This window comes from Coenobita brevimanus, chromosome 109 (genome assembly GCF_032717465.1).
Source record: "Coenobita brevimanus isolate Jiangsu-jjx chromosome 109, ASM3271746v2, whole genome shotgun sequence".
Classification (NCBI taxonomy): Eukaryota; Metazoa; Arthropoda; class Malacostraca; order Decapoda; family Coenobitidae; genus Coenobita; species Coenobita brevimanus.
This window is the reverse complement of record NC_137062.1, coordinates 34,311,651-34,324,262: the sequence shown is the minus strand read 5'-3', so window position 1 is coordinate 34,324,262 and position 12,612 is coordinate 34,311,651. Positions and strand designations below refer to the sequence as shown.

Genomic DNA, 12,612 nt, shown 5'->3' with positions numbered 1-12,612 from the left:
TTCCCTCCCTTCCTTCTCATATATCTAGTTCCATCTCTCCTTGCGTCCTTCTTCGTTTTCCTCCCCTCCCCCCTTCTCTCTCTTCCTCCTCACACCCCTCCCTCATTTTCTTCCTTCATTTTCGGCTTCATTCCTTCCTTCATCCATTCCCGTATTCCTTCATTAATTCTTCCTCCTTCCTTCTCGCTCTTTCCCTTCTTCCTTTACTTTCCTCCGTCCATCCTTTATTTTTTTTCCTTCCTTCCTTCCTGTGTTCCTTCTTTCATTCCCTTCTTCCTTCCTATTTTTACTCTCTCTACTTCCTTCATTCTTCTTCCTCCCACCTTCCTTCATCCTTTATCCATTCTTTACTCTTTCCTTCCTATTTTCTTTCACTCCTTCCTTCCTGCTCTTCCTCATAACTTCCTTCCCTTACTTCTTCGTTCTTTCCTTCCAGTCCTCCTTACTTCCTTTACTTTTTCTTCCCTTCTTCCTACTTTTTCTCTTCACATCCCTTCTTCCTCCTCTTCCTCTTCACATCCCTCCTTCCTCCTCTTCCTTCATTCCTTCACATCGCGCCCCTTCCTTCTTCCCTCACATTCTTCCTTCCTTCACTCTCCACATCCTTTCTTCCTTCCTTCACTTTTTCCTTCCCCTTCTTCACATCCTTTCTTCCTCCCTTCACCCTTCCTGTCAACTTCCATAGTCAGGTTGTTTTCATTGGCAAAGAGTACTAGTCACTTTCGGTTCAGTTGATGGCCAGTTTGACGAGTAACAAAGGAGACTCATTCTCACTTCATAACTAAGAATTTCACGTATTAAAACTGTGATTAGGCCAGTTCCATCAAGTGAAATTAGAGACACCATCTGGCCAGTTTGACTAGTAACCAAGGAGACTCAGAATTTCACGTATTAGAGCTTCAAGTAGGCCAGTTCTGTGAGATGAAAATAAAGACACTACCTGGCCAGTTTGACTAGTAACCAAGGAGACTCATTCTACACTACCTGGCTGTCATTGGGCATGGTGGTGGAGAGGGATGCCTTCACGTGGTGGCACCGATGTCACTGCCTGGGTATACAACAATCCCTTAAATTCCTCCCTATCCCCTGAAAGGACAATGGTGGAAGAGGGCAAATTTAGCCTGCAGTCCACCAGGTTTAAAGTCAGTCCCACTTTACCCCCTTGCAGGTGTAGGGTGCCAAGGCTAGGCTGGGGTAGGCCAGTAGATTTAAGGGTAGACTAGTAGATTTAGGGGTAGATGACCAGCCTACTTCCCTTGGTGGCATTACAGGATTGAAAAGCATCGTCATTTCTTGAAGATCAAACCTGTGCACGGCCATCCCTCCAACTGGTGCACCCTAACCACTGTGCCACCACACGCACCTTTACTCTCTCTCTCTCAACCTGGCCCAAAATTTTCATCCTTTTGCAGCTTACTTCACGTAGTTCAGTGGCAGAATAAGAACAGTACTACACCTCTACATCATTTCCATAACACTTATTCGTGACTAGCTGATATTCTGGTGCTGATGTGTTACAGTTCAGCATTCAAGATGGAGAGATAGAAATTTTAGGCCTAGTAAGAGTGAATATAGTAACCAGGGGACTCAGGGTTCTACATAATTTCCATAACACTTCTTCGTGATTAGCATCATATTCTTGTGTTGATCTCGTGCTACAGCTCAGCATTTAAGATGGAGAGATGGCAATTTCAGGCCAAGTTAGAGTGAAGAGTATATAATGATATGTATGTGTGTTCCTGTACATCACACACACACACTATACACTCTCTTCATTGTGGCTGCTTTGTTTTCATCTGATAGCCTGAGTACTGCTGTAGATTGTGGTCACATGAACTTCAATGAGCATTAGTTATGAGATGGTAATGAGTCTCCTTGGTTACTGGTTAAATCAAGCCTCCAATCTGACTACTCTTGTTCATCAACTGAGCTGAGAGGAGTTAGCAATCTTTGTCTTGTGGCTGTGGTGTGGTATGCTGCAGTGTGGTGTGGTGTTGATACTGATGGTGGTGTGAGGAGACAGACACTACCTCCACACCCCCACCTTTACTACTCCAGTCAGCTACAGATTCACAAACAACATAAGATCAAGTACTTTTATGCCTCTGACCTGGTTTTGCTGGAGTACAAGATGCCAGAGGCGCTGATGAGGAGCATACATGTGGTGAGGCAGCATACCCTGGGCAGAGCGAAGCACCTGCAACATCCACTCAGGAGAAACCTCCTCATATTTTCCTGCACCTTATTGTGGCAAGGATCCTGGTCCAACCCAGGCACTATATACCACAAGGCAGCACCAGATCCCTACACAGTGTATATATTGTACTGTACCTGTAGGACAGCCCCACAGACACAATTGCTTACCTGTAATCTCCAGGTGTGCTTGGCCAGCACACCAGGGTTAAGCAACAATACCATGATGGTACGACTTACATTTGACATCCTCATACTTACAGCTAAAATATCAGTGTTAAGAGTAAACCTTAAACTACAAAGTGGAATGCAAAGCCCTAATTTTTGACAGTCAAGAATGGAATGCCTGTGGTTATTACGTATGGCCAGCTTGCATCCCATACTACAGAATGCTGTCAGCAACCATACAGGATGGCCGAACATGTTCCATCTTCGTCATGTACTTTAGAAAAAAAAAAAAAAATGGGGAGTGTGCACTTCATTTCTAGGGTCTAAGCATATGGCCTTTGATTTTCAATATTTTTGTGAAACACCATTTGTGGTAGTGTTATGGTCCTTTTACCTTAACTTGGCCCAAATTTTTGTTCTGTTGCAGCATATATCACATTTCTCAGTGGCAGAATAAAACATTAGTGTGGCTCTGCATCCTTCCTTGAGCACTTCTTCATGACTAGCATCATATTCTAGTGTTGATCTCTTGCTATAACTCAGCACTGAATATGGAAACACAGCAATTCGAGGCCAAGTTTGTGTAAACAGGGTATAGTGTGTGTGTGTGGTGGTTACAGATATGTCATAATGACCTATGTCCCCTCTGCCCCCTTCACCATAATGCCATAACCACAAGTGTTAATGCAGAGGTCAGGAATATATCACTTGGGGTTGTTGTTGCCGCTCAACCCGTCCAGTCCATCTGATCAAGCAGACCCATTGACTGTAGGTCAGCAGATCCCCCTGTGGGGTTGTCACAAAGGTTCTCTACAGTGTTGATGTTGTATCTGCATCTTAGTGGTAAGTGTTGTGTCGTGCTTCATTGTGTACGTTATGTTGTGTGGGCTTTGCATCTGCATCTTAGTGTGGTATGTGTTGTGCTGTGCTCCACTATGTATGTTATGTTGTGTGGGTCTATTCTACAAGTTGGGCAAGAGTCACCTGTATTTCCACCCAACCCAGATCTTACCTGGTGGCTAAGAAGGGCTGGATAACATCCTAATCAAAGTCTAGCTGGATGAACTCAATAATTTCTATTTAAGGACACCTCCAGTGGGTGGATGTCAGGAAGGGAAACTTCTAAAACAGTGTTCAGACTGAAGTGCCGTATTGCCCTGTGTGTGAAGTGAGTATGTAGGAGTTTCTTCATTGTTAGTGTTGGATGTCTGAAGGTGGGATATTTTTGTACAATACAGGGTTTGATAATATCTGTGTAGTGACTGTTTGATGTGCCTATAGGTGTTAAGTGTCAGTCATGTAATGACTAAAGTGTTATGTACTGGCACAGGCTGCTATATAGAATTATGTGCTTCTCATATCAATATAGACTGACAGGAAGGACTTTAGTTTCAGTATGTAAGTGAGCTGTGGGAATGGTTTTGGTGCAGCCATTGGTGATGCATAGGGCTCTGTTTTGTATGGTTTGCATGGCCTTGTAGTGAGTATTAGACAGGATGGGAACCCATGCCAGGGAGGCAGAAGATATCACTGATATAATGTACTATTTGTTGAGTAAAGAGAGGGTTTCTTTTTGTTCCCTAAAGTCAGACCCTGTAGTTGTCCTGAGTATAGGGATGTACTGCCTCTTGATGTTATGTACAGTTGGCATCAAAAGTACCATTGTTTTTCCTGCTTTTCTCTCAAAGGACTTTGAAAATCAGTGTTGTGAATCAGCAGAGGTTAACATTGATGACTTTACTGGGCTATACATCAGTGTCGCCAGTGTCGGATGTTGCAATTTCACCCACACTGACTTTCAAGGTAAATGGAGGGAAAAGCAGGAGAGGCAACAGGAGTTTTGATGCTGACTGAACATGGTCCTTGAAGGTGAGTCCAGTGTCATGTGTCACTCCAGGCATCTTGGTGGAGGGTGTGTGTGGAACACAAACATTAAGTGTAATGTTAGGGAAATACCTGTGTTCATGTTTGCTGCTGGTGACAAGTAGGATGGTGGATTTAGCTGGGGTGATTGTCAGGCTGCTGTCCTTGACCAAAGTCTGCAGTGTGTTGAGGGAGTCCTGTTGCAGTGTGCAAGGTGTATCTGCAATGTGGTGTGTGGTTGTTATGGTGATGTGTGGGAATATCATGCATGTATAGGTTTAAGAGCGTGGGTGATGGTAGTATGGTGGTGGTGGGTGAGTATGGTGACTATACAGATATATCATAACCACCACACTACACCCCACCCCCATCACTACAACATCACAACCACAAGTGTTGTGGTAGTGGCTGGACCACCAACACTACACGCAAATATCAAACAACTAATATCAATGCTACCTTTTATCTCTTCCATTACCTTCTATCTTGTATCTTTCTCTACTTTACTCTTATCTTTATTTCAGATTATGTTTCTTATCAATGGAGACCACTAAATAAGTAAATATATTGTAATCTCTTATGTATGTTATTCCAATGTACACATGAGCAAATTCTAGATGTGTATGACTTGGTGTATTTCATAAAGCAAAGAAGTGTATTTGGATGCTTCACTGAATCAGTACGTAGTGATAAGTATATATGCAAAAGGAAAAGATAAATTGGAACCCAGAACACAGAAAAATAGACAGCAAAGGAAACGATAAATGAACTAAAGAGAACAAATAAAAAAGACAAAAAAGAGGAAAGATAAATAAAAAAATGAGACAGCACAGAAATGGAGACTTAAGAGAAGATGTATTAAAGGAATCAGAACCCAGAAAATGACTTGAAGTATAACATGAAAAAAAGCACAGAAGGAGATGAGGCATGAGAAGAAACAGCACGTAAAGACTTAGAGAACAGAGAGAGACAAAGCATACAGTAAAACGGGACACAGAAAAAGAGGAAAGAGCGTAGAGAAAGACTAAATATAGGAGGAAAATGAACATAAAAAAGAGGAATGAATACAGAGACAAAGAATAACAGGAAGGAAAATACAGAAAATCAGTCAAGAACATAGAGAAACATTTCGAGGAAAAAGAACACAGGAAAAGAGGAAAGAATATAGACACAAACCATATAAGAAATAATGAGAAGAAACCATAAAAAAAATAAAAACATATACAGTAGACAAAGAATAGAAGGAAACAGTATAGAGAAAGAAGAGGGAGAAAAAACATGGACAAAATATAAGAGGAAAAGGACAGAGACAAAAAGGCAAGGTGAAGTATGAAGGAAATGGATAGGTAAAATGGAACTCAGATATATACAAAGTTCTATGGGGAAGGATAAAATGGTCTGGTAAATGCATGCATATTTAAAACCTGCTAAGTAATAATGGATAAAGATCGGGTGGCAGTGTGTGTGTGAAAAGGATACAGACGGCAGTGTTGGCAGAGGCAGACCTTATGTGGTGTGGGAGGAGTGAGTGGAGCAATACACTGAAGAAAGAATAGGAAGAGGAAGTGTTTTGTCTGAGAGAGTGAGAATGGTGTGTGAGGATAAGATAACCTGAAGGTGCTTATGTCAAGGCCATCCCCTATCTGAGGGTTCCCATGAGGAAGAAGGGCACTGATGGTGATGATGATGATAATGATGATGAATAATGGAAAATATACAGTAGGTGAAACAGAAAATACAGGGACAGACTGAGTTGTACCACTTAACAATGCTGCAAGAGGAAATTGAAAGTAAAACATACAGTATAATGTATTATGATGATGGAATAAAAACTCAAAAGGAACAATTCAAACTGATGGTTTACTGACATTAACATACAAATTATACGGCATATACAGGATGATATATTACAGAGCTAGGCAATACTTTAATATATGGCTGATTAAGAGATCAGAGTATAAAGATATGTATCAACTTACTACACTATTAGTCAGCCCATATCATGGTGGTAGTTTTATTTATTTTATTTATTTTTTTTTATTTTTATTTTTTGTGTCCGACTCTGGGCATAGGTTTCACAGCCTGCTATCAAGGCCCAGCAGTCCCCCTACATACCATACACCTCCACATCATCCACTCACTTGATGTAGTGCTGCCTGCTTCTTCCTTCATCTTTATCACACTACCTCTGTGTCTGCCCTCTCGTTCTATTTCTCCTTTCCTTCCTGACACTTTTGATTAATATCTTTCATTGAAGTGCAAGGAATCGTTTTGACATCTTAACATCACAGCAGGGCATGCAAGATACTTTGGTCTGTCGGACTTAAGAACACTGAATGTAATACAACACACTTTAAATTCAATTCTATCCTTTACTGGCAACTAGTGCAACACAATTAGAAAGGAGGTGGTCTGGGTTCTTGGGGGGAGGACAAAGATAAGCCTTGTTGCTCTAGTCGACACTCACAGAACCTTCTTAATGAGATCATTCAGGAGGCCAATCCATCATAAGTCACAATAATCGACAGGAGACAAGACCATAGCATGAACCAGTATTAAGAGGCAACATCAATTCAGCAGCTGCAGAGGACAGGTTTCTGATGTGCAAATTACAACCTCTGACAACTTGATTTATATTTCCATACAACTGGCAGGTAATTTGGAAGGACGTGGCAGAGCAGTACCTTTATTACTGATGTCAGTGGAACTTTAATAGGCAAATCTTCCATAAAATATTGTGGACTTAACTCCCTCAGTCCAATGATGTATTTTATATTTCATTCTTACTACCGTCACATGATTTTATTCAGCTTAAGGAGGGAAATCAGGTCATGAAGGGGTTAATGGACAATGTTTCTGACTCATACAACAAATGGTCTCGCCAAAGCTTCATAAAATTGTCTGGAGGCAGCATGAATACAGTTATACATCTGTCATTGGATTGATGGGATATAAATGAAAATGTTGTTTTTGTTGTTGTTATGTAACACTGGTCTGTCAAACAAACCTGTTACGCACAGGTAAAGCAACCATCCCTGCAGGACGATTCCCGTGCAGTGAACTGATAGTCTTCCGTGGCAGATGGCACATCACCACAGCAAGGTTCAGGGAACAGTGTGGAGGTTTGGCCCCTGGATGGATGCTGCATTTGCGTCTCTCCACCCACTTACCAAGAACACCATGGTAGGGTCCACATCACCTTGCTATTGGGTATATGGTTACCACTCAGCATTGTAAATAGCTTTCTGGGTTACAGGAAACTATTAGGCTTGTCACTCACTTTGGACACATCAGAGGTGGAAAGAAGAAAAATAAAAAGTGACAAGATGGATGGGAGAAAGAGGAGTAGAGGAGAGCAAACAGTGAAAAAGAACAATAAAGGTGAAGTAGGCAGCACTCCCGCAAGTGAGTGGGTGATGGTCACTACCACCTACTGTACCAGTACGAAACGAGGTAGTAGCAGTAGCTGTTCCCTAGGCAGTGATGTGGATTTGCATGTAGTAAATACTCATGTGCCAAAATCAATTAACCAAAAAAAATGGAGGGCAGACAATGAATGTTTTTTTTTTTTTTACTCAAGGCACCTTTGGAGTTCCTAAAACATCAATAAAATAATATATGACACTCCATGGAGAAACCCCAAAATGTGCCATGTGTCTAAAATCCTGTATGCTGTTTTCCATTTTCTCTATTTCAATTTTGGTGCATTCGGAGTTATTCCAAGGAGCTCCTCATAATTATTAACTTTATTTAATTTCATATTTGCTTTGATTGTATTGTTTTTTCTTTTCATTTCATATACAACTTAGACTCAGTGTTGTGTATTAAGAAGACCACATTTATCCACTTACCACAACTGAAACTCTTAGAGAACACCAAACTCATCATACTGTGGCATTGATGACAGGGCGTCCTGATACTCCTTACTCATCTCAAGTATTCTCATGGCCTGGAAAAAGTGTGGAAATGTTAATATAGAGGGATTAAAGAAGGTGTCACATATATATGGTGTACGAACAAAATAAATGAATGCTGTACACTTTTTATGATGGTTCTAAAGTGAGAAATGTGTTAAGAAGTTAGTGAAAAGAAAGAGGGAAAAGATAAATGATGATTACGGAGAAAAACTGAACGTAAACTCATCAAAATCTGAAGTTTTTTCCCACCTAAGGGTGGAATGAGGCAAGATCCATAACAAAGAGAGGGAAGCATTAATATGGGAGAACTCTTAACAGCACACCTTAAGAAATGGTCACACAATACTCCACACATCATTCAACTCTTTGATATTCTGGAACCACCTCACATACAAAGCCATCTGGACACACAGTCTTTTGCATCTTCCTTAATTCATGTACATTATTTGGACAGAGTCACACTATTAACATCCAAGTTAAAAGAGGGATGCCAAACCCTTGTCATGTGATTCTCAGTACAAAGTTTAACTGTTTGTTTCATTCTTAGTCAGTTCCATAGCTTCCTCAATCTCCAAACCTCACTTACACACACTAATTTATTATTTTCAAGAACACAACATTAGCATTTAATGGTTCCTTGGGTAATATGAAACCACTGGACTTGTCACTCAGTGTAAAGTTGTCACCTAAATAACAGCAAACCCAGAAATACAGCATGAACCTGCCTCGGTAACAAATACATGTTTTATAAAGGTACCTGTAGAGCAGCAGCTGGAGTGGCCAGCAGTGAGTGGTCAGTATTCTACCTTGGTAACAAATACATGTTTTATAAAGGTACCTGTAGAGCAGCAGCTGCAGTGGCCAGCAGTGAGTGGTCAATGAGAGGTGATATATTCTGGTGCCAGAGGTGCAGCAGCAACACCACCTTGGCATCACAACACAGGGCTCGGCTGATCTTCTTAACAGTGTGATGCTTCTTAAGTACCTGCATGCCCTTCCTGTACAAATAACAGGGTCTTAATTACTGCTTATATTTTAATAACAATGCAGCAGCAACACCACCTTGGCATCACAACACAGGGCTTGGCTGATCTTCTTAACAGTGTGATGCTTCTTAAGTACCTGCATACCCTTCCTGTACAAGAATAACAGGTGTTCAATTACTGCTACATTCTACTAACACTGCTGCAGAAACACCAACCTGGGATCACAACACAGGACACAACCAGTTTTCCTAACAATGCAATGCTTTAAGTATCTGCATACCCTTCCTGCACGATATTACAGTAACAGGTCTCCAGTTACAACTCATATACTATTTACATTACACTACTGCCTTGGGATCACAACACAGGGCACATGTGATCTTTTTAACAGTGTAATGTATCTGCATATCCTTCCTGCAAAACAATAATATGCTATCAGTTACTACCACAAAAGAAGAAAGCATACAATGAATGGATGAGAAATAGGGGCATGGAAGAAGTCGAGAGGCGGAAGAGAGAGTTATATGTAGAAAGAAAGAGAGAGGTGAAAAGATTAGTAAGAGAGAGTAAGAAGAGAGTGGATGAGGAATTTGGAAGGAATTTGAGTGTAAAGTGGAGGGACTGTAAGAAAATGTTCTGGAAAGAGGTGAAGAGAGTAAGACAGGGTGGCAGTGAAGTTAGCAGGGGAGTAAAAGATAAAAATGGTAGATTACTAGTGGAGAAGGGAGAAAAAGTGAGCAGATGGAGAGAACACTTTAAGGAATTGTTGAACATAGAGGATGGAAGTAATGCGAGTATAAGTGGCTGGGGAATGGCCGGGAGAAGGAGGGAGGTGAGAAGACAGGAAGAAATCAGTAGGATAGAAGTTGTGGAAGCAATTAAGAAAGTTAAATCGGGGAAAGCCCCAGGAATTGATGGAGTGTGTGGTGAAATGCTGAAGCATGGGGGAGAGATAGTAGTAGAATGGATGTGGAAGATGTGCAGATTGGCCTGGGAGGAAGGTAGAGTCCCGGAGGATTGGAAGTCAGGTATAATTATTCCCTTGTACAAAGGAAAAGGGGAAAAAGAAGTGTATGGTAATCATAGGGGCATTTGTCTTCTTAGTGTAATAGGAAAAGTGTAGTATGGTAGGATAATTATTGACAGAGTTAGAGAAAGAACAGAGTTAGTTGGAGAAGAACAGGGAGGCTTTAGGAAGGGAAGAAGTTGTGTAGATCAGATATTCATTCTTAGATCTTTAGTGGAAAAGTTTCTAGAGAAGGTAAAGAAGTTGTATGTGGCTTTCATGGATTTGGAGAAAGCATATGACAGGGTGGACAGACAAGGATTGTGGAAAGTGTTAAGAATATATGGAGTAGATGGGAAGTTGTTGAATGCTGTGAAGAGTATGTACGATGGTCCGAAGGCTGCAGTGCGTGTGGATGGTGAACTAAGTGAATTTTTCTCTTTGAAAGTTGGGTTGAAACAGGGATGTGTCATGTCTCCATGGTTGTTCAATCTGTACATGGATGGGGTAATAAAAGAGGTACAAGGTAGGGTAGTGGATGTTGGAGTGGCCCTGGTGAGAGAGGATAGTGTTTGGAAACTCCCTGTACTGTTGTTTGCAGATGTTACTGTGTTGTTGAGTGAAGACGAAGGGGAGCTGCAAGGCTTGGTGGATGAGTTTGGGAGAGTGTGTAAGAAACGGAATCTGAAGGTGAATGTAGGGAAGAGTAAAGTGATGGTCTTTGAGAGAGGTGAAGTCAGTGAATGTACAGCGAGGTTGGATGGTGAGGAATTGGAAAATGTGAGTACGTTTAAGTACTTGGGTAGTGTGATGAGTAAGGATGGAGGTTTGAAGGGTGAAGTGCGTGAAAGGGTACAGCAGGGAAGAAAGGTTGCTGGTTCTTTGAAAGCAGTGATAAGAAACAGGGAAGTGAGCATGGAAGTGAAAAAGTTACTACATGACAGTATTGTGACACCAACTCTAACGGACGGAAGTGAAGCTTGAACGTTGTTGGAAGGACACAAGTCAAGAGTGAGAGCAGTGGAAATGAGTTATTTAAGAGGTGCCTGTGGAGTCACATGGAGAGACAGGCTGACGAATGAGGAAATAAAGGAGCGTTGTGGTGTGGATGTGGATGTGACAGGAAGCGTTATGAGGAACACACTGAGGTGGTTTGGCCATGTGGAGAGGATGGAGGGTGAGAGACTGACGAAGAGAGTGTATGTGAGTGAGGTGGAGGGGGAAAGAGGGAGGGGGAGGCCGAGGATGAGATGCAGGGATGAGGTGGAGAGGTACATGAGAAAGGGGGGTGTGAGCTGGGAGCAGGGCAGTGAGATGGCAGGGGACAGGGCGACTTGGAGGCGATTTATTTGTGGCCACCCCAAACGGGATTGAGGCGTCTGGCAAAATAGTTACTACCAGCATATAGCACTGCACTATCAAATATTACTAACCTGCACTGGAAAAGGTAAAGAGAATGTTATCATCACTCACTATAATTCCTACCTATGGATGGGGCGAGTGGAGAATGAGGAGAATGGAGGCTCAAAATTCATACAAATACATACAGCTCCATACTATTAGTCATCATCATCCAACTGCCCTATTTTCCCACCTAAAGACAGAGTAAGGTAGGATCCAGAAACAAGGAGAGAGAGAAGTATAAAAGAGAAAGTATTTACAACAATTTCCAGTTATAAATAATTCCTATCCTTAATGTCATCATTCTCCAAACCACAGATGCTTCATGCTATTAGTACAACTGTGACATAATAACACAGTAAGTTCATCCATCATCCAATCCCTTACTGCACCATCTGGAGCATCCCACAGTACAACTGTGACATAATAACACAGTAAGTTCATCCATCATCCAATCAATTACTGTACCATCTGAAGCACCCCACTGTACAACTGTGACATAATAACACTGCAAGTTCATTCACCATCCAATCCCTTACTGCATCATCTGGGGCACCCCTCAAGAACAAGTGTTTGTAGCCAGACTAGGATGTGGCCATCACCCTTCCCTGCTCCAGTATCAACACAAAATACAACACACAAACAATACACTATATTTATACAGCAACACAGCCCTTCACACCACAACACTCATTCACTTTATGCACCATAGTATCACAACACACACACTCCTTCAACATAACCTCAACACAGGATTTCACTCCTTCAACATAACCTCAACACAGGATTTCACTCCTTCAACATAACCTCAACACAGGATTTCACTCCTTCAACATAACCTCAACACAGGATTTCTAGGAGTGCTCAGGTGAAGTGGCCATTTTTCTGCAGTCCACTGTGTTCATGTGCAACGGTAATAATTATCAGGAGTGTAATAACCCGGGCAAAGCTAAACAGTTCTGACACTTAAGGAGAGAGAGAATTGTCACTCATTGCAGAGCATCATTTAGTGAGCAATTAATCCCAACCATTCCTCAGATTATGAAACTCTTGGGTCACATCCTGTCAGAGCACCTTG

General features: G+C 41.6%; 1 long non-coding RNA gene across 1 annotated transcript; it reads right to left on the bottom strand.

Annotated features, from left to right (window-relative positions):
- Positions 1-6,127: 6,127 nt before the first annotated feature.
- LOC145417128 (uncharacterized) lies at positions 6,128-12,035 on the bottom strand. Its single transcript, XR_013900422.1, has 4 exons — positions 12,003-12,035; positions 11,567-11,571; positions 8,980-9,139; positions 6,128-8,173 (listed from the first exon to the last, which is right to left on the bottom strand). It is a non-coding gene; the product is annotated as an uncharacterized LOC145417128 (long non-coding RNA).
- Positions 12,036-12,612: the final 577 nt, after the last annotated feature.